The 24,896-nt window shown below is 47.7% G+C and overlaps 1 protein-coding gene across 2 annotated transcripts in view; it reads right to left on the bottom strand.

Moving 5' to 3' along the window:
- Positions 1–24,896, bottom strand: part of USH1G (USH1 protein network component sans) — a 197,005-nt gene that overhangs the window by 96,615 nt on the left and 75,494 nt on the right. The window lies entirely within an intron of this gene.

The following is a 24,896-nucleotide window of genomic DNA, read 5'->3' as shown; positions in this document are numbered from 1 at the left end:
CACATGCCTGAGGCCGCCCCTGCCCCGTGCAAGGTGAGTTGAAGCCTCAAAGCCAGACTTTTACTTGATCGTCCTTTATGGTTCGCCAGGGGTCTTAGCGCTGATCCTTTGCTTGCCCCATATTTTTTTTTATTCATTTATAAGGTTTTATATAGCGCAAACTTGACTCTCGAAGGGTATCAGAACGCTTTAAAAGTACTTCAATATTTAGAAAATAGATAACAAAGAAACATAAATGCTGACACTGTCCGTGGCAAATCAGGAGTGGGAGAGTGAGTTATAAACCAGGACTCAGACGGGCTGGGAGCTGCTTTGCTAGCCCTGACTTGGCAAAATGTGTGCCTATAACACATGGGCAGCTCGTCCTCATGGACACCAGTTAGGGCTCCACTTCCCTAGTTTTCTGTCAGTTTTTTATTACACAAATAGTAAATAATATTATTCACTATTAGTGGAATAAAAAATGGAGTACAATTAGCTAGAAAACGACACTGTATGACAGCTAAAGTAAGTACGATTGCTTTCAAATGTATTTTGTATGTCTGCTTGCCGGTGAGAGTGTCTTTAAGTGAGAAAGAGTGGATGAATGTGTGTGTATGCGAGTCAAAGTAAAAGTCATATGGCATGTGGCATGTGATATAATTTGTGCTACTCCTGGCATTTTTGTGAATTGACACCCATGAATCGTGATTGTTCGCAGCCAGCTGGCGGGTAGGTCACTGCTGGGGGGGGCTGGGTTGGGCTGTGGAGCACAGAGGCTGTGGCTGCTTTCTGGGCAGCCCTGGGATGCTTTGGCCAGCAGTGAGTGTGACTGGAGAGTTGCGGCCGCCAGCACCAGAGACAAACGATCCCCCGCACTCTGGTCCTGCTTGGTGTTGGGACTGTAGTGCTCTAGTGTTTCACGGGGTCTCGGCACTGGCAAATTTAAAACAAGCACTGGCAAATGTAAAACAAGCACTGGCAACCACAGAACGAACACTGGCAGCAACAAAACAAATACAAAACGAGAACTGCAGGCAATACCCTTAGAAAGCAACACAACAAATATTGGTAACAACCACTAGTCCTAAGAGCACAGCATGTCAAACCCACCAAGCGCCGCCGCCGCCACCAGAGCACAGCAACCAGAAAACCCACCAGCCATCGCAGCAGGAGGCCAACAGCAAGGACCGCCCTCGGCAGGGCCACCCCCAGTGCAACAGGCAGGAGCACCGACGCAGCAGTCAGCGCACTCCCAGTTTCAAGCGCTACTGCCATTTAGTGAGCTCATTAACCCGTCAACAGCAGCTACATGGTGTGCAGTCTGGATTGGACGCCTAAACAACTATTTTGTGGCCACCAGAGAAAAGGACAATGAAGTCAAAAGATCTCTGCTACTACACTTCGGTGGCGATGAGATTTACAAACTCTTTGCACATCTCCCTGACACAGGAGCAGCCAGAGACTACGACGCCGCTGTTCGAGCACTGAATGCCCATTTCGACCCGCAACTCAATCCGCACTATGAACGTTTCAAGTTTAGACAGTCAAGACAGAGAGAGGGGGAGACAATGGATGCTTTCCACGCACGTCTAAGGGAACTCATCAGCACCTGCCCGGAAGATGACCAGACCAAAGAGGTAACCGCGCAGCTAATCCAAGGGTGCTGCAGCAAACAACTGAGAACACTAATACTGCGCCAGCCTCGCATCACGCTAGAAGAAATACTACTTTTAGCCCGATCACATGAGTTGTCTGACGTCAGGTCCACAGCAATGGAAGCAGTCCTCAATCCCAATGCAGACACAGGGGTAACCGTGAAAACTGAGAGAGTAGATGCCATCCGCAGCTCTGGCCGAAGGGGGCGAGGACGATGGCCAACTAGAACACCACGACGATCAACGTGCGGATACTGCGGACGAGAAAAACATGAACCCGATAGCTATCCTGCCTGAGGGAAGACGTGATCAAAGTGCGGAGTACCTAATCATTTCGCAAGTGCATACTGAGGTGGTTTCCGGGGAAGAAACCAGTCAGGAATAAAAACAATATCAGGAGCAGTCAGGCACCTAACCATGGACGATACGCAGTCCTCGCGTTGAACGAAATCCCAACACCGCCAATACGAGCGCCTAGATGACTCCTCCACCGAAGAGGAGGATGAGTGCTACTTCGTATCTTTCACCAGCGACCGGATATTCACATACGGAAGCCACAAACTGCTTCCCCTGCGAGGCAAAATGCTAGTGCAAGTCAAATCCGAAGACCGAGAAGTGAAGACGACATTCCACGTCGTCGACAAAGAGGCGGACCTCCTAGTTGGAAGTCACACAGCGGAAGACCTCAACCTCATTGCGTTCGCCAACGCGGTGAAGACCCTGCAGACCGAAGACATCCTACAGCTATTTCCATCCCTATTTGAAGGTCTAGGGACAATCAAGAAAGCACCTGTAAAGCTTCACATAGACAAAGCCATACAACCCATCGCGCTAAGGCACCGCAGAATCCCATTCCACCTGTGGGCAGCAGTGGAACAAGAGCTGGCCCAATTAGAGAAACAAGGGGTCTTCGAGAAAGTAACCGGACCAACGCCATGGGTGTCTCCCATGGTAATAGCAGAAAAACCTCGACAACCAGGTAAAATAAGGATCCGCATTTACATGGGTATGCCTAACAAAGCAATAAAAAGAGAAAGGCGCATAACACCCACTGTGGACGACATCTTAGCTGACCTGAACGGAGCCCAATGGTTCTCGAAACTGGACCTGAATGCTGGCTATCACCAGCTGAGGTTAGCAGAGGAGAGTAAGTATATCACTACCTTCTCTACACACCTGGGCCTCAGAAGATATAAAAGGCTGAACTTCGGAATATCTTCAGCTGCCGAAATATTCCAAAACACCATCAAAGAAATATTATCAGGTCTACAAGGCGTGCTAAATGTCAGCGATGACATACTGATATATTCCAAAACAAGCGAGGAACATCATTGCAGGCTGAGAGCCTCCCTCAAAAGACTAGCAGAACACGGAGTAACTCTCCACAAAGATAAATGCAAGTTCTTCCAGAAGTCCATAGAATTCTTTGGGTATGTGTTCGCTGCCGAAGGAGTCAAGGTAGATCCCCAAAAGTCTCAGGCCATTCGACATGCGCCTGCACCTACGACAGCCTCTGAAGTAAGGAGTTTCCTTGGGATGGCACAGTACTGTGCGAGGTTCATCCCAAACCTAGCAACCATCGCTGAACCCCTGTGCAACTTGACAAAGAAAGAGAGCCCTTGGAAATGGGGCCGAGAGGAAGAAGAGGCTTTTAACAAGGTGAAGGAAACCCTGCTAGATGGAACTACCATGGCCTACTTTGATACAGCAAAGAACACTGAAATATTAGTAGATGCCAGCCCAGTCGGCCTGGGTGCACTACTAACTCAAGAAACTGAGCCAGGAATCTGGGCCCCCTTGGTGTTTGCCAGCAAAGTGCTCACCGCCACAGAGGCAAGATACTCCCAAATAGAAAGGGAAGCGCTAGCGGTTAAATGGGCGTGTAACCATTTTCACTTGTACATCACAGGACATCCATTTCGGATGGTAACAGATCACCAACCACTAATACCGTTATTCAAGGGCACCACTCCACATGCCCCGTCGAGGATCGAGCGCTGGGCAATCCAAATACAGCAATACCGGATGGACCTAGAGTACAGACCAGGATCAAAGAATCCTGCTGATTTTCTATCTCGCCATCCCACAACAAAAGAAATGACTGAGAATGAACAGGACACGCAGACAGAAGAGTTTGTGAACATGATATCCCAGTGGGCCTGCCCGAAAGCACTATCCGCCACAACCATCATAAGTCAGTATGCGAATGATGCAATCATTCAACGCATCAGGGGGCGTGGCTTGAGCGCCGAGGGAAATGGCGGCGTGAGAGCGGAGCTCCGTGCCTCTTCCCCACGATAATCCTGTAAAAAGGGCCGGAGAGCCCATGTGTGCCCCGGCGCCGATTGAGGACTCAATGGTGACTGGCTGGGCAGGGTTTGAGCTGCTGGCGGCACTGCGGCGTTGAGAACGGCCGCCGATCGCAGCGGCCACCGGAGCGGAGAAAAAGAAAGCGGCGCGCAAGATGGCTGCCGCGGCGGAGCCCTGAAAGACTGAGGGCTAAACAGCGGACCGCACTGCCGGAGCACACGGAAGGGGCGCGGTCGCCGGCTCGGACGTCTCCAGCGGCGATACCCCCCACAGCGGGAGACGCTCCTTGGCCCCCGGCTGCGGTGCGCGGCGGCCGCGGAAGCTGGAAGGGGAGACCGCCCGGGTGCGCCACTGCAGGCGGAGCTAGCAGGCAGCCTCCATTGCCGAGAGGGCGAAAAGACGAACAGCGACCCAGCCCTGGGCCCCGGACATGCCAGCAGGTGAGCGGTGGACCACGGGGGACGGAACACGGCGCAACACATCTCGGGCCCCCCCCCCTCGCCCCCGCCGCGGAGGCTTGCGTTGTGTGTGGGGACAAAGCGGAGAAGCCCATAGGCCAGCGGAGGGACCTCGGCGGCGCCAGGCTCCCTGTGGCGCGACAAGCCAGAAACGCTAACCCAGGTGGGTGAGGACAGACTGCCACAGACCCCGGGGGACGAGCATCACGGCAGGCGCTATTTCTGATGTGCGGTATCTGCGCAGCGAGACCCCATAGCGCATAGGAGCTGGCCACGTGGCTGAGGCCCGGGGGAAGCAAGCAATCGAGAAGGACGGGAGCGGCGAGGCCGGCTACAATGGGGAAGCCGAGAGCCAAGGCGGAGGAGGCGGCGACGTCTGATGTGGCGGAGGGGGGCCCCACTGAGCAGACGGACCTGCAGCAATTGCAGGATCGGATATTGGACGCCATAACGGCCACTCGAGACGCGCTCCACAACGATATAGCGCAGGTGGCGTCGGGGCTGGGCTTGCTCCGGGCGGACCACGACAAACTGAAGGACAGGGTCAAGGATGCTGAAACGGTGATCAAAGACCTGGCGCCAGCTCACAAGGTGATGGAGGGTAAGCTAACGGAGGCCCTGGACCGCATACGCACCCTGGAAAGGCGAGCGGAGGACGCAGAAAATAGAAGCCGGCGCAGTAATGTGCGGATCGTAGGCGTACCGGAGACGGAGGGGACGAGGGACATGATTGCCTACATGGAGGAATGGCTGAAAACAGTGGTGGCGCCGGAAGGGCTTTCGCCATTCTTCACTCTGGAGCGTGCTCATAGAGTCCCCTCAGGGCCTCCCAAGCCCGGGCTCCCGCCCAGACCGATCATAGCCAAGTTGCTCCACCACAAGGACAGAGATCTGCTCCTGCGAAAAGCTCGGGAGGATGGCTCCTTCCAGATTGCGAACAGCAGGGTCACACTTTTCCCAGATTTCACCTTCGAGACGCAGAAGCAGCGGGCCTCCTTCCTTACAATCAAAAAGGAACTGCGGACTGAAGGAATTGACTACTCCTTGCTTTTCACAGCCAGGCTACGAGTGGTGGTGGACGACAAGGCGATCTTCTTTAGCACGTCAGCGGAAGCCTGGGACTGGTGGGAGACATACAAGGCTGGAACTGACGGTGCCAGGGCACAAGAGGAGCGGGAGAAGGAGCGGGAGCGCTCGCCAACACGGCTGCGGAAATCGAAGAGGCTGAGGAAACGAGGGCGGGGGAAGCTGGGGACGACAGCCTCCCAGACTGAAGCAGAACGGCAGGCCGCGTTACTGGAAGTGGGGAAGCTGGGACGAGCGGAGGGCCCCGGCTCTAGGGGGGCCAATGACTCGGACACTCATGTCTTGGCCTCAGGCTCGGAGTCGGACCTTTCTGGGATTCATCGGACTGAAGGGCCGCTGGTGACACCGCAAACGGCGGATGAGATCCTGAATATCTGAACTGCTGGCAGAGGACAATGGGTAATGTTTGGATAGCTGGGAGGGGATCCCATGCCTACGTGGTATAGAGACAAAATATCGACTCCAAAATATCGACTGGACATAATATCGAGTTTTAAATATAGACTGGACAAAATATCGACTGGACATAATATCGACTACAAAAATATCGTTTTTCAGGTAAGTGAAGTAATATCGACTGTATAAAATATAGATAGCAAAAATATCGATTTTTTAATAATATATAATATTTTATAGTGTATTTTTATGTAATAATATGTGTGAATAGTGTGTATTAATGTTATAAAATATTTTATTACATGAATTTTGTTTTGATAATAATTGCGTAATGTAATTCTGTAGCTGGTTGTGGGTTTATAGGGAAATAGGGTGGGAAGTAATTTAATAATAATTAATTAATTAATATATGTTTGTTAATATTTTTAATTAATAATTAATTGATAATTAATTAATATTAATTAGTTAATTAATTAATATAATTTTGAATATATTTTGTATTAGTAAATAATTGTTAATTAATTAATTGTAATTAGTTAATTACATTAATTAGAGTACATTTTTTATATATATAATTTTGTGTTATTTTTAAGTAATTAATTTTGAAAAAATAATATTAATTATTAAAATAATTACACCTAATGTTCTAATATATTTACTTTATTGTTATTGTTAATTAATAATTAATTGGTAATTAAATAATATTGATTTTGGGTAAAGGAGCATTTTTAGGGTTCAGGGTCAGTTTTCAGTTCATGGGTAAAGGGGTATTTTTAGGGTTCAGGGTCAGTTTTCAGTTCATGGGTAAAGGGGTATTTTTAGGGTTCAGGGTCAGTTTTCAGTTCATGGGTAAAGGGGTATTTTTAGGGTTCAGGGTCAGTTTTCAGTTCATGGGTAAAGGGGTATTTTTAGGGTTCAGGGTCAGTTTTCAGGTCATGGGTAAAGGGGTATTTTTAGGGTTCAGGGTCAGTTTTCAGGTCATGGGTAAAGGGGTATTTTTAGGGTTCAGGGTCAGTTTTGGGTTTTTGGGTAAAGGGGTATTTTTAGGGTTCAGGGTCAGTTTTGGGTTTTTGGGTAAAGGGGTATTTTTAGGGTTCAGGGTCAACAAATAAGATTTTAAAAAATTATATTTTTTATTTTCATTTATTATTTTATTATTATAATTTAAGTCGTTTTAAGTATATTTTAGTAATTAAAATTTAATATTAATTTAATTTAACACTGTTTTTAATAAAGTCGATATTTTTTACATCTATATTTTTGTTAACGATATTTTGTACTCGATATTTTTGTACTTACCTGTTTGTAGATACAAACTCGATATTTTGACTGTCGATATTTTGTCCACGATATTTTGGCAAGTCGATATTTTGTCAGTCGATATTATTTCAGTGATCCGCCTACGTACATAGCGGGGGTCGGGGCACACCGGGGTGCTCAGAGCAGGGAGGTCATGGGAAATTGGGGAGGAAGCGAGGAGCTGGGCAGCGCAGCCCCCCTCTGGACGAGGCCGCCCTCCGTAGGCCCTTAAGGCACCCACAGCTACGGCTGTGTAGTTGAGACCTGGGTCAATCAGGTGTGGGAGTTTGGATGGGGACTGATATCTCGATATTGGGGCCTGTTCTGGGGGAGAGGGGGGGGGGGGGGGCTCCACAGTTGGGGATTGTTTACTCTTTTTGAAGTTATTGACCCTGGGTATACCATGGGTAGGACTGTTGAGAAGCTTTGTTTCGTTCAGGGGGGGCACCACCACCGTCGTAGGGCAGGAACTGGAGGGAGTGTTTCGACCGGATCACTGGGACAATGGTTAATGTGAATAGGTTGAACTGTATTACCTGGAATGTGCGGGGCCTACATACAATGCAGCGCAGACATAAAGTGCATGCCTATTTAGTGCGGAGGGGAGTACACATAGCAATGCTGCAGGAGACGCATCTCACACGACAGGAGGGGGCGGCACTACAGAGGAGATGGCGGGGACAGGTTTTTCACACCAGCTACTCGGCCTATGCTAGGGGAGTACTAATATGGATTAGGGCAGGCACACCTTTCCAGCTCACGCGCCAATGGGTGGACCAGGAAGGGAGATATGTGGTGGCGGAGGGGAAGCTAGAAGGTAGAGATGTTGTATTAGCTAGTATATTTGCCCCGAATACGGATCAGTTGGCTTTCCTCACGACACTGTCAGGGACGCTGGCTCACTCCCTGGCGGGCCCGGTCCTGCTGGGGGGCGACTTTAATTCCATTGCAGACCCCTCATTGGATAGGTCCCACCCCCCACTACACGATTCCCCGGTACACAGGCTATCTAGAGGTAGAAGAGAGTGGCAGGAGAGCTGGGAACTTACGGATGTCTGGAGAGGGCAACACCCGACTGACCGGGATTACTCATTTTTCTCCGGGCTGCATGATTTGCATGTCCGATTAGACACGATACTCTGCTCCCGGGGGGTGCTGCCATACGTTACTGGATCGGAGTACCTGTCGAGAACGATCTCAGACCATAATCCACTCCTGATCCGGCTAGCGTGGGTAGCGGAGAAACCCAGGGTCCGGATCTGGAAACTACTGCCTGAGACCCTGGAAGACTCCCTATTCGAGGCGGCCCTGGCGGAGGGGGTGGCTTTATATTTCACGGAGAATGAAGGGACGGCGACCTCTAGGGCGACGGAATGGGACGCCTTTAAGGTAGTGGTGAGGGGTATCTGTATCAAGGATTATGTAGGCGTGCGGAAAGTGTTGCTGGGCGATTTGGCTAAGGCGGATGCCAAGCTGAGGGAGGCGGAAAGGGAGCGGCCCGGACACCCAGAACTCCAGGAGACGCTTTGCTCGGCTAGGGAGGCGGTAGCCATTGACGTAGAGAGGCTCCGAGCCTTTGACTATAAGCGATATGTGCTGCGCTCCCATGTGGACGGCGATAAGGCGGGCACCCTCCTGGCGTGGCTTTCGAACCCCACTAGGCGATGCGCTCCCATACTTCAACTGAGGGATACATCGGGCGTGGTACAACACACTCAGCTGGGCATAGTTGACGGCTTCCAGAAATATTACGAGGGCCTGTATAAGAGTGCCCCGGGAGACCGGACGGGGCTGGCAGAACCCTTCTTGACTGGTTTACCCCTACAACGGCTGGAGGCAGAGCAGGCGAAAGACCTGGGTTCGGACATTGTACTGGGAGAGATCAGGTCGGCGGTACGGCGCATGGCACAGAACAAATCGCCGGGAATAGACGGGCTCCCCATAGAGTTCTATTGTAAATATCTAAATGTTCTGGCGCCGTGACTCCTGACCATTTATAAAAAGGCCAAGGCAGCGGGCCGACTACCACAGTCAATGCGGGAGGCATTAGTGGTTCCACTGCTGAAGCCCGGCAGAGAGAGTAGTGACCCCGCGTCCTATCGACCACTCTCTATGCTCACCGCAGATTATAAGATCCTGAGCTCCATACTAGCGGCGAGGCTCCTGCCTCACATGACGGGACTCGTGCACGAAGACCAGAACTGTTTTATACCGACGCGCAACACCACAATAAATATCAGAAGGCTTGTCCGTCTCATGGACGGGTTGGACGGCGGGGCTGGGACGGAACTGGTTCTCTCGGTCGACATTGAAAAAGCCTTCGACAGTCTAGAGTGGGACTACCTCTATGCTGTAATGGAGCGATTTGGGCTGGGAGCTGGCTATATTCATTGGACGAAGGTCCTTTATGCGGAGGCGATAGCAAGGGTGAGGGTGGGATCGACGGTGTCCCTCCGCTACCCGGTAGAACGAGGCACTCGACAGGGCTGCTCCCTCTTGCCGCTTCTATTTGCATTGGCTATAGAGCCGCTGGCGGCTGAGGCCCGGACGGGGCGGCACTTCCGTGGAGTGCGGGCCCGAGACGGGCAACATTTCATCTCGCTATATGCCGATGATTTACTGCTATTCCTCCACGACGATGTTGAGGACTTGCAGGGAGCGGAAGCACTACTAGAGAGCTTCGGAGGGATGTCGGGCCTGAGGGTTAACTGGCCCAAGACGAGTTTGTTCCCGCTACTGGAGGGCGCTGCCCAGCCACAACACCGGTCGTAGGCGGCCTGGGAACCTACCTGTATTAAGTACCTGGGGGTCCATATTTACCATAAGGTGGATGACTTGCTTGAGGGCAACCTGGGGCGGTGCGTGCGAGGACTGAGGGGCTGCATGGCCTTCTGGGCCACGTTACCGCTCTCGGTGGCAGGCCGGATCTCCTTGCTGAAGATGGTTGCCCTGCCGAGATTATTGTATTACTTCCGGACGCTCCCAATCTGGATACCTAGCTCCTTCTTTAGGCTGCTTAAATCTCTGATTACGACGTTCATTTGGGGAGCGGGACGGTGCAGAGTGGCGCTGGCCACGCTTTCTCGCCCGAAAGATGAGGGGGGTCTGGCGGTGCCGGACTTTGAGCTTTATTATCTAGCGGCCCAACTGCAGATCTTCACGCAGGAGGTAGCGAGAGTGTTTGGGGGCCCAGAGGACGAAAGCTTGCGGGGGACGCCCAGACACGTCCTGGCGTATATTACCCTCCATCAGCGGCTGGACAGTCGGGATTTGTCGCTGGAACAACGCACGTACCGTCAATGCTGGAACCGGGCACAGAGGAGGGCGGGAATTCGGCGCCCATAGGCACCAGAGATCCCTCTGGGCATGCTAACAGCCTTACCGCATGGCGGCGACTTGTCGCATCTGCAAGGGTGGGAAGAAGCGGGAGTACAGGTGGTTGGGGACCTCTATGAAAATGGCGCGCTGCTCCCGTTCCAGGAGTTAATGGAGCGCTTCGACATCCCGAGAGGGGGATTTTTGCTTCATGCAGCAGTAACCAGGGCAATGCAGGCCCACTGGGGTACGGGACTTGAGGAACCTGAGACGGCAGCAGCGTGCCAGTACACTATGATGGCGACGGGCACGCTCAAGGCGGTAACGTGCCTTTACAATCGAATGGTTAGAGAGAATATCCCTCCTCTTACATCCCTGAAAGCCAAGTGGGAGGCGGACCTGGGTAAAGACATACCTGATACAACGTGGGCACAGCTTATCCGTAGGGCTCGCAACAGCACGAGAAACGCTAGATTTCAGCTAATTCACTACTATGTATTGCATAGGGCGTACATGACCCCGGGAAGGATCAGGCGGTATTTTGGCGCGGTAACAGCGACCTGTCCCCGGTGCCCGGAAGAGGGGGCCGTATTAGTGCACATGCTGTGGGTGTGCCCGGCCCTACGGGATTATTGGCAGGACATAGGGGAGGTGTTGAACGAGGTGACTGAAAGGGCCATAGAATATGGACCAGCAGAATGTCTCTTACACTGGTTTCCCCATACCCCCAAAAACAAACTCACGAGCAAGTTTATTGATATGGGGTTGATGGTGGCTAAGAGGGAGATCACTAGGAACTGGAAGGCGAGGGTGGGGCCAACTCCACGGAGGTGGCGGCAGGAATTTCTAAAATGGGCGACGGCTGACAGCACACACAGGTACCAGCTTGCGCGCAGGACCCCTAGCCAGACAGCGGCTGACACTGCGACCTCATGGGAAGTAATGGTACAGGCACTCAGGGATAGCGAGGCTGACGAGGAGGAGGAGGAGGCCCCCCGAGGCAGGTAGGGCGGATGAGGCAAGCTGAGGCCCTAGGAGCAGCAGATATATAGGGGGGCTGACACCAGTACTTCAGGAATGACCGCTATAAGAGCCTTAGACGGGTGGTGGTGAGTGGGGCGGGACAGGGGGGGGAGTTTTAGGTTTTGCGCAGGGGGTGGGAGTTGGGGTTTAGCGCATAGTTGAGTAGAACTGTAAAAGTAGTCATGCACACAATCCGGACACCAACTACTCCTTTATCTTGAACGTCAGGCATGGAAGAGCAGAGACATCATCGCCGCCCAACCCCCGGGTTGTGGGCATGACGGCTGTGTACTGATCAACAAATCATAATGTATACCTGCTCAATTTTATGAAGCTGCTTATATATGTAAGGGCCTGTACAGGTATGACTACAATAAAAATTATTAAAAAAAAAAAAAAAATCATTCAACGCATCACTGAGGCGATACACGCAGGATGTTGGAAAGGATTTCTCCGCAACACTCAAAACTGGAGTGAAACAGAACCACTACGACTGGGAAAGTTCTGGAAGATACACAATGAGCTCAGCATCGCTGAGAATGGGCTCATATTGAGAGGACCTCGAGTAGTAATACCAACCTTTTAGTATCAGCGCTCCTGAGGCGGAAGCCAGGAGCTAGGGAACTCAATTGAATTTTAGCTGCTACCTTCTTAATTCTCGCCGCATTTTAAAAAAATCACACAAACCTTTCCATTGTTCACTTTCTACCCCTTTTTAACTGCACTGTACCTTCTAGACTGCTCTCCCCTCCTGGGACCTCTGGCAACATTGGCGAGCCGAGTTTCGGGCGTGACAGGGTCACGGTCCTCTCCTCCCCAGGCGCAGACATCGGGCGCCATCTTGAGTGAGGAGCAGGGCAGCGCTCTAGTGCAAAGGCCGAGTTGGGGCCCTTGCACTACAAATTGGACGCTCTGCAGCAAGAAGGTAACCTGTTAGTATCAGCGCTCCTGAGGCGGAAGCCGGGAGCTAGGGAACTCAATTGAATTTTAGCTGCTACCTTCTTAATTCTCACCACATTTTAAAAAAATCACACAAACCTTTCTATTGTTCACTTTCTACCCCTTTTTAACTGCACTGTACCTTCTAGACTGCTCTCCCCTCCTGGGACCTCTGGCAACATTGGCGAGCCGATTTTCAGGCTCAACAGGGTCACGGTCCTCTCCTCCCCAGGCGCAGACATCGGACGCCATCTTGAGTGAGGAGCAGGGCAGCGCTCTAGTGCAAAGGCCGAGTTGGGGCCCTTGCACTACAAATTGGACGCTCTGCAGCAAGAAGGTAACCTGTTAATATCAGCGCTCCTGAGGTGGAAGCCGGGAGCTAGGGAACTCAATTGAATTTTAGCTGCTACCTTCTTAATTCTCGCCGCATTTTAAAAAAATCACACAAACCTTTCCATTGTTCACTTTCTACCCCTTTTTAACTGCACTGTACCTTCTAGACTGCTCTCCCCTCCTGGGACCTCTGGCAACATTGGCGAGCCGATATTCGGGCTCGACAGGGTCACGGTCCTCTCCTCCCCAGGCGCAGACATCGGGCGCCATCTTGAGTGAGGAGCAGGGCAGCGCTCTAGTGCAAAGGCCGAGTTGGGGCCCTTGCACTACAAATTGGACGCTCTGCAGCAGAAGGTAACCTGTTAGTATCAGCGCTCCTGATGCGGAAGCCGGGAGCTAGAGAACTCAATTGAATTTTAGCTGCTACCTTCTTAATTCTCGCTGCATTTTAAAAAAATTACACAAACTTTTCCATTGTTCACTTTCTACCCCTTTTAACTGCACTGTACCTTCTAGACTGCTCTCCCCTCCTGGGACCTCTGGCAACATTGGCGAGCCGATTTTCGGGCTCGACAGGGTCACGGTCCTCTCCTCCCCAGGCGCAGACATCGGGCGCCATCTTGAGTGAGGAGCAGGGCAGCGCTCTAGTGCAATGGCCGAGTTGGGGCCCTTGCACTACAAATTGGACGCTCTGTAGCAAGAAGGTAACCTGTTAGTATCAGCGCTCCTGAGGCGGAAGCCGGGAGCTAGGGAACTCAATTGAATTTTAGCTGCTACCTTCTTAATTCTCGCCGCATTTTTAAAAAATCACACAAACCTTTCCATTGTTCACTTTCTACCCCTTTTAACTGCACTGTACCTTCTAGACTGCTCTCCCCTCCTGGGACCTCTGGCAACATTGTCGAGCCGATATTCGGGCTCGACAGGGTCACGGTCCTCTCCTCCCCAGGCGCAGACATCGGGCGCCATCTTGAGTGAGGAGCAGGGCAGCGATCTAGTGCAAAGGCCGAGTTGGGGCCCTTGCACTATAAAATGAACGGCACTTCCCGTCCGCGCAGCAGGCGGGCGAAGCGGGTGTGCCAATGGCGCGCCGGAGGCAAGCCCATCTGGGCCCGTCCCGGCCCAACCGGGCTCAGGGCTAGAACCTATGCCCGTTCCAGCTGATGGCCTTATTACGTATTATAAAGGAAAGAGGAGCACTCAGATTTATAACAATCTTATAAGGTAAACCAAGGGTGCAAGTTGCTAGACTATGTTGGCTACATAGTACAAAAACAGTAAAGAAAATGCAAGCAAAGCCTACATGCAGGATGCACTGTTCCTAAGAGAATAATTATTCTCACAATGTAAAATGGTTATAAGACTCTATTAAATCAGTAGTCTATAAATTTGTATTGCAAACATTAGTTTTATTTTGCAATGTGGTTATTTCAGAACTATACTAAGTTCTTATATCATCCTTTAAATCATACAGTGAAAACTTTTCATATGTTAATGTAATTCATAACATTAAGAAAAACCCAATTTATAAATATACATATACACCACTATATAGCGTGGTTATCCATTTGGAGCAATAACATTATTTATGGTCACTTGTTGTCGCCCGATGCATTTCGGGAAGCCCTGTTCCCTTCTTCAGGGGCGAATACCTAGACAAATGTAATACAAAGAAATGTATATATCAAAATCAAAATCCATTAGCAAATAAATGGTCGTTAAACACAGGAAGGAACATTCATATTAGTATCATGATTTGCCAATAGGTAAACTGAACAGTGTGTAGACATGTCAGATATATATCACGATAGCATCATTATATTATCATAGCACCTACGAGAGATGACACAAAGCTATCCTCATAGCGATATGGTACCTTCATACATAGAAACGTGGGTAATAAATATAATATTCAAGGAATAGATGTGCATAATCATAGAACTTCACTAGTGATAAAGAAACAATAACACATGTGGAAACAGGTATCTGTGTTAATGAAAAAAAAATTTGAGTCAAAACACATGCTATACATTATTATCAATGTCAAACACACATTGATGTGGAGCTGATGAGCCAAAAAGAAATAAACCGACATCTATACAAGTAGCATCACAAAGGCATGCTTTGTAAAATACTAAAGGCTTAGGTGAAGTGAAAGGGTCTACATACCAGTTTCTGGGTGGTAAGGAGTGCGATAGGTGTATCTTCACTGCTAGCTGACGCATATAAAACTGCAGGGAAAATGATATGAAAATGGTATAGGCCACTGATAAAAAACTAACTACATGATCAGTGAATACGAAGAACGGATCTTCACTGATATATATCACATATAAAACTGTGGTGAAAAGGATATGTGATACATGGAAACGGTGTAGGCCACTATGGAGTACTACAAGAATAGTTCATGAAGAAAATGACAAATGCATGAGATTACCGAATATTAACCATTATGTAACCCTAGGATATAAAAAATATCCAAGACAGAGGTTCTGCCGGTAGCGTAGAAATATTTACACATGTACGTCCCCTGGATCTTCATTAACACAGGAAATGGCACACTGAGTATTACAAAAATGTATATAACTACCTGATCATGAAAGTAATAGTGTCGAGACAGTGCTTCGAACTCGGTCAGTGCCGATCTGCTATATGCATCCGATGTATCAAAAGTAGTTTGCGAAGTAAACTTCTAAAGAGAGATGACAAACAATGCTCAGCGGCACAAGTAATTAAATTGTAGCCTCAAATGTCCCTAACGAGCAACTGTGGCTTACCGATGTATTCTAAACGCCGCAGCGAGTCAAGTGGGGGTAGAATCCAAAGCGGAAATTTCGCGGAAGGATGCCATACGGGATTTAAAATAGTCCCGAGAATAAACACGTGTGCGGGCTAACTAGGGGATAATGGGAAATGTAGTTGTCTCTATTGCATAGTGCAATGACTAAAGAAATGCTCGTAAAAAAATATACCTGTGGTGAAAAAAGATACTCATAAAAAATATTATCTGTGGTGCTGAAGCGAATGTTGGATAGATAAGGAGAATACGTCCGAAGTGACAAATAACGAAAAAGAAGCGAGATGAACCTAATGAGAACAGAAACCGTGTCATGGATAATGGAATATTTAAAAAAACTAACTTAGTCTCTGTTAAATGCAAACGCTATGTTATCTAGTGCAAAGCTTCTAGGTGTGAAAACATGCAAGAAGGCTATAAATGCACCCACATTAAGAAAAAACTTAAACAAAAACTTATGACATGGATGGGTGTGACAGCCTAACTGTCATAGTACTAGATAACCCTCTACAAACAGTAGTTACATTCTATCGAGGTAGCAAGAGCTTACTAGTCACTAATTCATCCTGACACGTGTTACAATGAAAAACACTCTACCAAGGTAGTTACATTCTAATACGGATACATCTTGAGCTCATGTATATAAAACGAGCATTGACTCACAAATGAATATATACAAAACAAATATATCTTAATTGATTGGCTACATATAAAGTAACAGTGATAAAAACATAGAATACATTGGATATATGCTTATATGGAGTATTCAAGAATGCAGACATGCAAGTAAAAGAAAAAATACGCCTGTGTATGACCTAAACCAGTCTACTGAGAGTGGAAACCTAATGAGATTATAAAGTGACAATGAAGGTAAGCCAGAACGAATGATGCTGATAAGGAATATTAGTGGTTATCTGACTATAAGAAACAACTGTAATCAACCCTGTCATTGAGCCCTATGGGTATCAAAGTGGCAAGGTATTCAATCCAGTAAACCTCCCTCTGCAGTAGTTTGGCGTTATTATCTTGGCCTTCTAATTTGGGTACAACTTCAATAATTTGAGCTCTCAGTTGGGAGATGTTGTGTCTTTGCTCAAGCCAGTGTGTTGCAACTGATGTGGTTCTGTTTTTACACCTGAAATTGCTTTTATGTTCAGTAAGCCTAGTTTTGAGTTTACGAGCGGTTTTACCTATATATAATTTGCCACATGGGCATTTTAGACTGTAGATGATATTCATGGTGTTACAGTCCCCCGAGTGACGTAACTCAATCTTCTTGCCTGTTGTCGGGTGTGTCATGCTATTGCCAATAATGATGTTGTTGCAGTGCACACAATTGTGACACCGCATGGTGCCAGTATGTGGTTCTGTGGTGGCTTTTCTGGTGGAAGTGCTCAACTTGTCCATTAAATTCCTGCCTCTGGTGTAAGCGAAAATAGGTTTTTCACCGAAAATTCCTTTGAAATCACTTTCGTTTTGTAACAGTTCCCATCTGTTCAAGATGATTCTTTTAATTTTACTGGACACAATTGATGAGCATTTATTTGCTAATGGATTTTGATTTTGATATATACATTTCTTTGTATTTCATTTGTCTAGGTATTCGCCCCTGAAGAAGGGAACAGGGCTTCCCGAAATGCATCGGGCTACAACAAGTGACCATAAATAATGTTATTGCTCCAAATGGATAACCACGCTATATAGTGGTGTATATGTATATTTATAAATTGGGTTTTTCTTAATGTTATGAATTACATTAACATATGAAAAGTTTTCACTGTATGATTTAAAGGATGATATAAGAACTTAGTATAGTTCTGAAATAACCACATTGCAAAATAAAACTAATGTTTGCAATACAAATTTATAGACTACTGATTTAATAGAGTCTTATAACCATTTTACATTGTGAGAATAATTATTCTCTTAGGAACAGTGCATCCTGCATGTAGGCTTTGCTTGCATTTTCTTTACGGCCTTATTACGTATTCACGGAATGACCTTCTCCAATTGAGACCCCCCAAAAATACACGCTGTCATTATGTGCATAAGTAAGATGCTACTTACACTTATTGCGATCTCTGCAGCCCACATTCTTGGGGATCTTATCTTAACCCTTCAGCCCCTACTTACCTGCGTATGGCCCTATTGAATTGCAGGTCCCTTCCCAAGCACTCTCTGGAGATCAATTTTATGTTACAGGACCACGATTTAGATATCCTGTTTCTTACCAAAACGTGGTAAACCCCTAATTCATAGGCCAACATTGTTCGTGCTCTCCCTCCAGGGTTTCTTATCCACGCTCAGATCAGACCCTCTGGCAAAGGGGGTGGCTTGGCTATACTATATAAAGATCATTTTGTTGGTAGAATGAAGGATGGTTGCATTCCGGATTTTGAAAGTTGCCACTTTTACTTCCAATTATCTCCTACCACCTCCTTCACAGCCCTCTTAGTGTATCGCCCTCCAGGGAACCTCAATCACTTTGTTAGCTCTCTCCTGGAAGCTGTCATTGTCCTGGCTTCCTCCACTGCAAATTTTACCATTCTTGGCGATCTTAATCTCCATTTTAATGACCCCCTAGACAAAGTGGCGGCGGACCTCTTACTCGATTTTAGATCATACGAGATCCAATTACTGAATACGGGCGCCACACACAATAAAGGCCACCTTCTTGACCCGGTTTTCACTAACATTCGGTCATTTCAGGCTAGCCCCCCTCTTCCTCTTCCCTGGTCAGACCATTTCTTGGTACCCTTCACCTGGCAGGTTGAGCTCAAAATATCACAAACCCCCAATGCATCTATTTTTGAGAGGGCATGGTCCAAGCTTTCTGTTGAAAATTGGACTCGGACTCTCGAACTCTCCATTCCTCCCCATGACCAGGACCCAGTGGCAGCAGACACCAATTTAAAAAATTGGCTTACGAGCTCATTGGACTCAGTACTGCCAAAAAAAAGACTGGGAAAAAAGATGAGCAGAGCTGGCTCTGCCCCCTGGTATACTCCTGAGCTCAGAATTCTAAGGAAAGGCTGTAAGAAGCTCGAAAGCATTTGGAGAAAAGATTGGGACAAGGCAAACAAAGATACCTACCGTGACGCTATCAGAGCATATAAAGTTGCTCTCAGAAATGCCAAAACTGTATTTTTTGACGAGAGAATTAAAAACTCCTCTAACTCTACGAGAGAAACTTATAAGAATTGTCAAAGAATTACTGAAGATCCCTGACCCCCGCTGTCTCAAGACACGTCAGGAGTCAAATGCAATGAACTTGCTAATTACTTTGACCTATAAATTAAAAACATCCTTTCTACTCTACCCCAAACGGACAGCCAGGCCACCGCCGGTAACTTGCTCCCGGACGCGGGTCCGCAGCTCAAAGCCTTTAACCCAGTCTTAGTAAAGGAATTTCTTAAAACCCTATCCGCCATTAAAAGCGGCTCCCCTAGTGACCCAGTACCTATGCGGTTTCTCAAACAGATTGCCACTACCATTGCCATACCGGCAACTGAACTTATTAACACCTCTCTTTCCCAGGGCATTGTCCCGCCCAGCTGGAAAGGGGCCATTGTGAAGGCCCTTCTAAAGAAACCGCACCTCGACCCACTAGAGCTTGCAAATTTTAGGCCGATCTCCTTACTCCCGGGACTTAGTAAAATCACAGAAAGACTGGTGAATTGTCAACTTTCCCACTTCCTGGAGTCCAATGATCTGCTGCGTAACTCTCAAACCGGATTCCGCCCAGGCCAGGGTACTGATACGGCCCTCCTCTCTGTCATCGAGGAGGCAAGGTGCATCTTAGATTCAGGAGGATCAGTGGCAGTTATCCTCCTGGATCTGAGTGCAGCCTTTGATACAGTGAATCACCGTATCCTTATCCAGCGCCTGGCCGAGGTGGGAGTTCGGGGGTCCGCCCTGACTTGGTTGACATCATACTTGTCCAACCGCACCTATCAAGTCTGGGAAGGCAATTCACGATCTGCCTCAATCCCCCTCCAGTGTGGCGTGCCGTAGGGCTCATCCTTGAGTCCCACATTGTTTAATGTGTACATGGCACCCCTGGACGACGTGGTCGCCCCGTTTGGGATTAAAATTGTAAGTTACGCAGACGACGCGCAACTTGTTGTCTCACTTTCCCAACTCGATCAATGCCCAGACAGCCTTCATTTATGTCTGACGAAGATACATGCATGGATGTGTGACTCCTCCCTTCAATTAAACGGATAAAAAACGGAAATTATGTTTCTTGGTCACAAGCTGGCCTCAATGCCCACCTCCAGCTGGCCTGCCTGTCTGGGGGATCTCCCAGCCCAAAAAAAGAAATTAAAAGCTTAGGGGTCTGGTTGGAGCAGGATCTCTCGCTTATAACACAAGCTAAAGAAACAGCAGGAATCTGCTTTGGTCTTCTCCGGTCTGCCCGGAAAGTCCTTCCTCTTCTTCCGCAGCACTCTAGGAAGTTATTAGTACAAAGACTGGTGTTGTCCAGACTAGATTTTAGTAATGCTATCTTTTTAGGAGCCCCTGAAGCCACCATCAATAAGCTCCAACAGACTCAAAATGCCGCTGCTAGGCTATTAATGGGTATCTCATTGAGGACGTCAGCTAAACCGGCCCTCAAATCGCTCCACTGGCTCCCCATACGGGAGAGGATTAAGTTTAAATCTCTATGCATCACCCATAAACTTCTTCAAGGTAAAGTACCCTCGATCATGAAGAGCCTAGTTACGCCCTACAAGGCCAATAGGCCCCTGCGCTCCGATAATGAGTACCTGGCGAGAGTCCCTAGAGTCAAGAAAGCATGCATAGGGGGCCGCTGCTTCTCTGTAAATGCGGCTTCGCTATGGAACTCTCTCCCCCTGAAATTGCGCGCAGAACCCTGCCATTTGCGCTTCCGGAAGCTCATGAAAACCTTCCTTTTTCCTAAATGACCCTTTGCTATCCTTTTTCCTTCTTGAGCCTGATTCTACTGCAGCGCTGGGATGCCTCTTGGTAACCATGCGCTATACAAAAACGTGTTACATTACATTACATTACATTACTTTCACCCTGCAGGAGCAAGCAACAGTACTCACACACACCGGGCACCAGGGCACCCGAAGGATGAAGGCCAGAATGAAAGAGAAAGTATGGTTTCCTGACCTCGAGAAGGAGATAGACACGGTTGTACAAAACTGCAGAGACTTCGGCAGGTTCCCTGACGGGCGAATTACAGTAGTCATCATCGATAGCTATACCAAGTACCCAGTTGTAAAGGTGGCAGCATCCATGAGCTTCGCGAACGTCCAACCAGTGCTAAACAAAACATTCGCCATGTTTGGGATTCCACAGGTGCTCAAGACAGACAACGGACCGCCATTCCAGGGCAGCGACTTCAAAGAATTTTTGAAAGGACTAGGAATAAAGCACAATCGAATCACACCACAATGGCCCCAAGCCAATGGTGAAGCCGAAAGATTCATGAGAACTATCAACAAAACCCTGCGGATAGCCACTGAAGAGGGAACTGATCCCGAAGAGGCACTCCAACATGTTCTTAGAGAGTACCGGAGAACCCCGCACAGCACGACCCAAAGATCACCATGGTCACTTATGCTGTCTGGGCCACGACGGTATCTTCTTCCCATGGCAGAAGACTGGAGGCCAGAACCATACTTTCCCGAGGCCACCCAAGAACGAAGACGGAGGAACAATGACAAGGCAAGTCGGAAGAGGAGAGCCCACGCCCGAGAACTGGCACCCGGAGACTCAGTGTTGATCCAAACCCGAAGACCAGGGGGGAAATTCTGCACACCATATGAGGCTGGGCCCTGGGTGATCACCGCAACCAAAGGCACTGCCATAACTGCACAGCAGAATGGGGATTAAGTAACCCGGAACATCTTGTGGTTCAAACGAATACCATCTGATCCTAGCGGTGAGGAGTGAGCGGTTGAGCCGTCGGCTAATGTGACAGCTGAAAGCGGATCAGAGCAAGTCTGTCCTGACTTGGAGACCATCTTACCTGAAACACCAGAGCAATCACCCCGAAGATCCCCTACCTAACATTTACCTGCCAGGGGGAGGCAACGATATGATCTCCGACCAAATCCGAGACCCAATCAAAGACTTGCTGAATTTGCCTGCTGAACGGCCGTCCAGCTGGACAGTGTCAAAAGACTAACTTGGGAAGGGATGTAGCGCTCTAGTGTTTCACGGGGTCTCGGCTGAGCCCCGGAAACACCTACAAACATTGTATCACCTTCTGGCCAGGCGTGGCCAGAAGGCTATAAATAAAAGGGACGGAGTCGCTCGGGACTTCCGGCCCACTAGAGAATCACTGTGTAAGAGTCATTATTGTAAGCGTTGCCCCCATTGTATTGCTAGGCCTGCAAGTGTTTGCCCACAGTGATTGCCTGCCCATGGTCACGGAGCGCCCCCCCCCACAGGCATGACACTGAGCTGATGGAAAACGGCTCAGCAGACTTTAGAGAGCCTTCAGGAGCTAGTCCCGGCGGCGCAGGATAGTGTTCCGCTTGCTTTCATCCTATTCAACCTTTAAGTAAGTAAAACCAGACTGACTAAGGAATAATGAAAAGATGGGTCATTATCCATTGAAACCGGATTAAAAATTTGTATATACGTTGTTCATTCTTTGCAGGCATTTACGTCAGTTGCCCTTTCCTTGGAGAACAGCATTCACATTTTAATTCATTTTTACTCATGGATGAACATTATCTATATCTACTGTAAGTACTATAACTCTGCTCCATCTTCCCACCGCATGGCAGGCCAGAATAGAAATACTGTTTGAACCGCCTAAAAAACCTAAATAGGACAGGCACATAGTCGCTTTGTCTTGTTTAAATAACAAAATATTGATTAACCATAGATAACCCCTCTTTGTTTTTACAGATTGGAAAGTCGTTATGATACATATATCATTCCAAATTTGGAGATCTAGTTGTCTCCTAAATTAAGGTATATACTATGCCATTGCTGTCACATATTTTCTGACAAATTGCTATCTGAGTTAAATATTGAAACAGTATAAATAGCATCCCGTTTTTCTGTTATATCCCCTTAGAAATACAGAATCCGTGTGACGCTTTCATACCTAAAGATTAACAAATTTTCTGCTTTAAATTGGTGATCAGTGTCCCGGCCGCGGCTATAGGTATATACCATGTTTACGAGGGTACCTTTTAACCATCGTCAATTTTGGGACACTGTATGTAAATAGTCATTAAAGGACTAAAGATAGTCACTGTACGAAAGACTCTTTTTACTAATTCACAAAAGAATTTCAAAGCACGTCTGTTTTTCTTAAGTACTATTTCTCTGCACGGGTAACTTTACTTTCTTTATGGAGACATAAGGTTTATGTCCCCACTTCTTTTCTTTGGGTGATAGATTCACAATATAAATACACTGTGTGTTCCAACATCAAATCATATTATGGATCCGTCTAGAAAATTGTGTGTTCTTCTGCCAACATTGGCATACACATCAAACATATGAAGCATATAATGCTCACAATTATATCTTGATCATTGTCCCAGGCTTAGAGTGTTTTTGTATGTTTTATATTGTGTCTATTTTGCACTTTATTATAGAGAAAGTTGAGACGGTTTCCCTGACGAAGGCTAATACGCCGAAACGCTCGTCGTACTCCCATCGACTCCCAGCCTTTAAATTATTTGACCAACACACCAACTCCTTCTCACATTTTTATACAAAACACATTCTTTGTATAGCACTGTAAATTGTTGTTTTTGGTATACCATTTGTGTTTTTGTACATATGTATTTGTGTTTATGTTGATATATATGCAATGTAAACATTAGTGATTTTTTATGAATTACACTATATATGTGAAATAATAATTATTTAAAATATCAAAACACAAACAGAACAAGCATTTACAATGCAATGGTCTTAGCATTATTAAAGGGAGAGCTATTGGCATTGCTCATGACATTTTTTTTCATTTTTAAAAAAAAACATAAATAAATGGTATTGTCATTTACAATTGCAATAGGTGAGCATTAGAGAGTAGTAGAGAGTATTCACGGACACAGAGCCACACACACAGAGAACCACACACACACACACAGAGCCCCACACACACACACACACACACACAGGGAGCCCCCCCCACACACACAGCGAGCCCCCCACACACACACAGCGAGCCCCACACACACACACAGCGAGCCCCACACACACACACAGCGAGCCACACACACACACACACACACACACACCGAGCCACACACACACACACAGCAAGCCATACACACACACACACATAGCGCCCCACACACACTCAGAGCACCCCACACACACACAGAGCCACACACACAGAGCCACCCATACAAAGCCACACACACAAAGCCATACACACACAGAGCCACCCACACAGTCATTCACATAGAGCCACCCACACACACACACAGAGCCACCCTCACACAGACCCACCTCCACACACACACAGAGCCACCCTCACACAGACCCACCTAGACACAGAGCCACACACACACATAGACACAAGCCACACACATGCATACACACAGACCCACCTACACACGATGCATACAGTCCAGAACGTGGCATGCGAAGACTTGCTGTGAACAGTCAGCATCTCGATCCAACTAACTTGCTACAGATTTAGACCTGCCCTCAAAATGGCTAGAGCCCAGTGCCAAACTAGCTTAGACATGACTGGGTGAATTCAAGCTACAATTCTATAATGCGATATGGTCAACTCAAGATGTCAGCCTGTATTTTTGAAAATATGTTTTATTTTTTTTAAGTCTTTGTTACATGAAAAATTCAGAAAGCGTTTTTTGTCAAGGGAGTGTTACTTTTCACGCCCACGTTTTATATATAACGCGAGCGAGCAAAAATGAGCATAAATATTTACATCCAGTAAAATGAATCAGTGCCGGGGTTAGTAAGTGCTATATGAATACAATTGCAATGTTCTCACAATTTTAACATGCAACTAGATTTCTGGTCCAGGCTTTATTGCGGGCCTTCTAGAGCAAGTCGTTTTTACTTCTCATTATGCACGCAGCACTACAGTTCCCACAATGCAATATGCAAAGTAGACATGGATACTCTAGTCATGCCTGACATGCAATTACCTGAGATTTGTTTCCCATTACAAGTAGGGCCTTGAGTATCGTGGGGCTGACTGAGTGTGCCAGACAGACACACGCCCTTTAATAACGCCAGGCAGTCTGGGCAGGAGCAAAACAGATTGTTCGTCCTCTGGCTCTGTAGCTATTCAACCAACAGAAACGATCGGCTTCTTTTTGCAGT

Source organism: Lissotriton vulgaris, chromosome 7, assembly GCF_964263255.1.
Source record: "Lissotriton vulgaris chromosome 7, aLisVul1.2, whole genome shotgun sequence".
Taxonomy (NCBI): domain Eukaryota; kingdom Metazoa; phylum Chordata; class Amphibia; order Caudata; family Salamandridae; genus Lissotriton; species Lissotriton vulgaris.
Note: the sequence above shows the minus strand (reverse complement) of the source record. Positions and strands in the feature narration are given on the sequence as shown.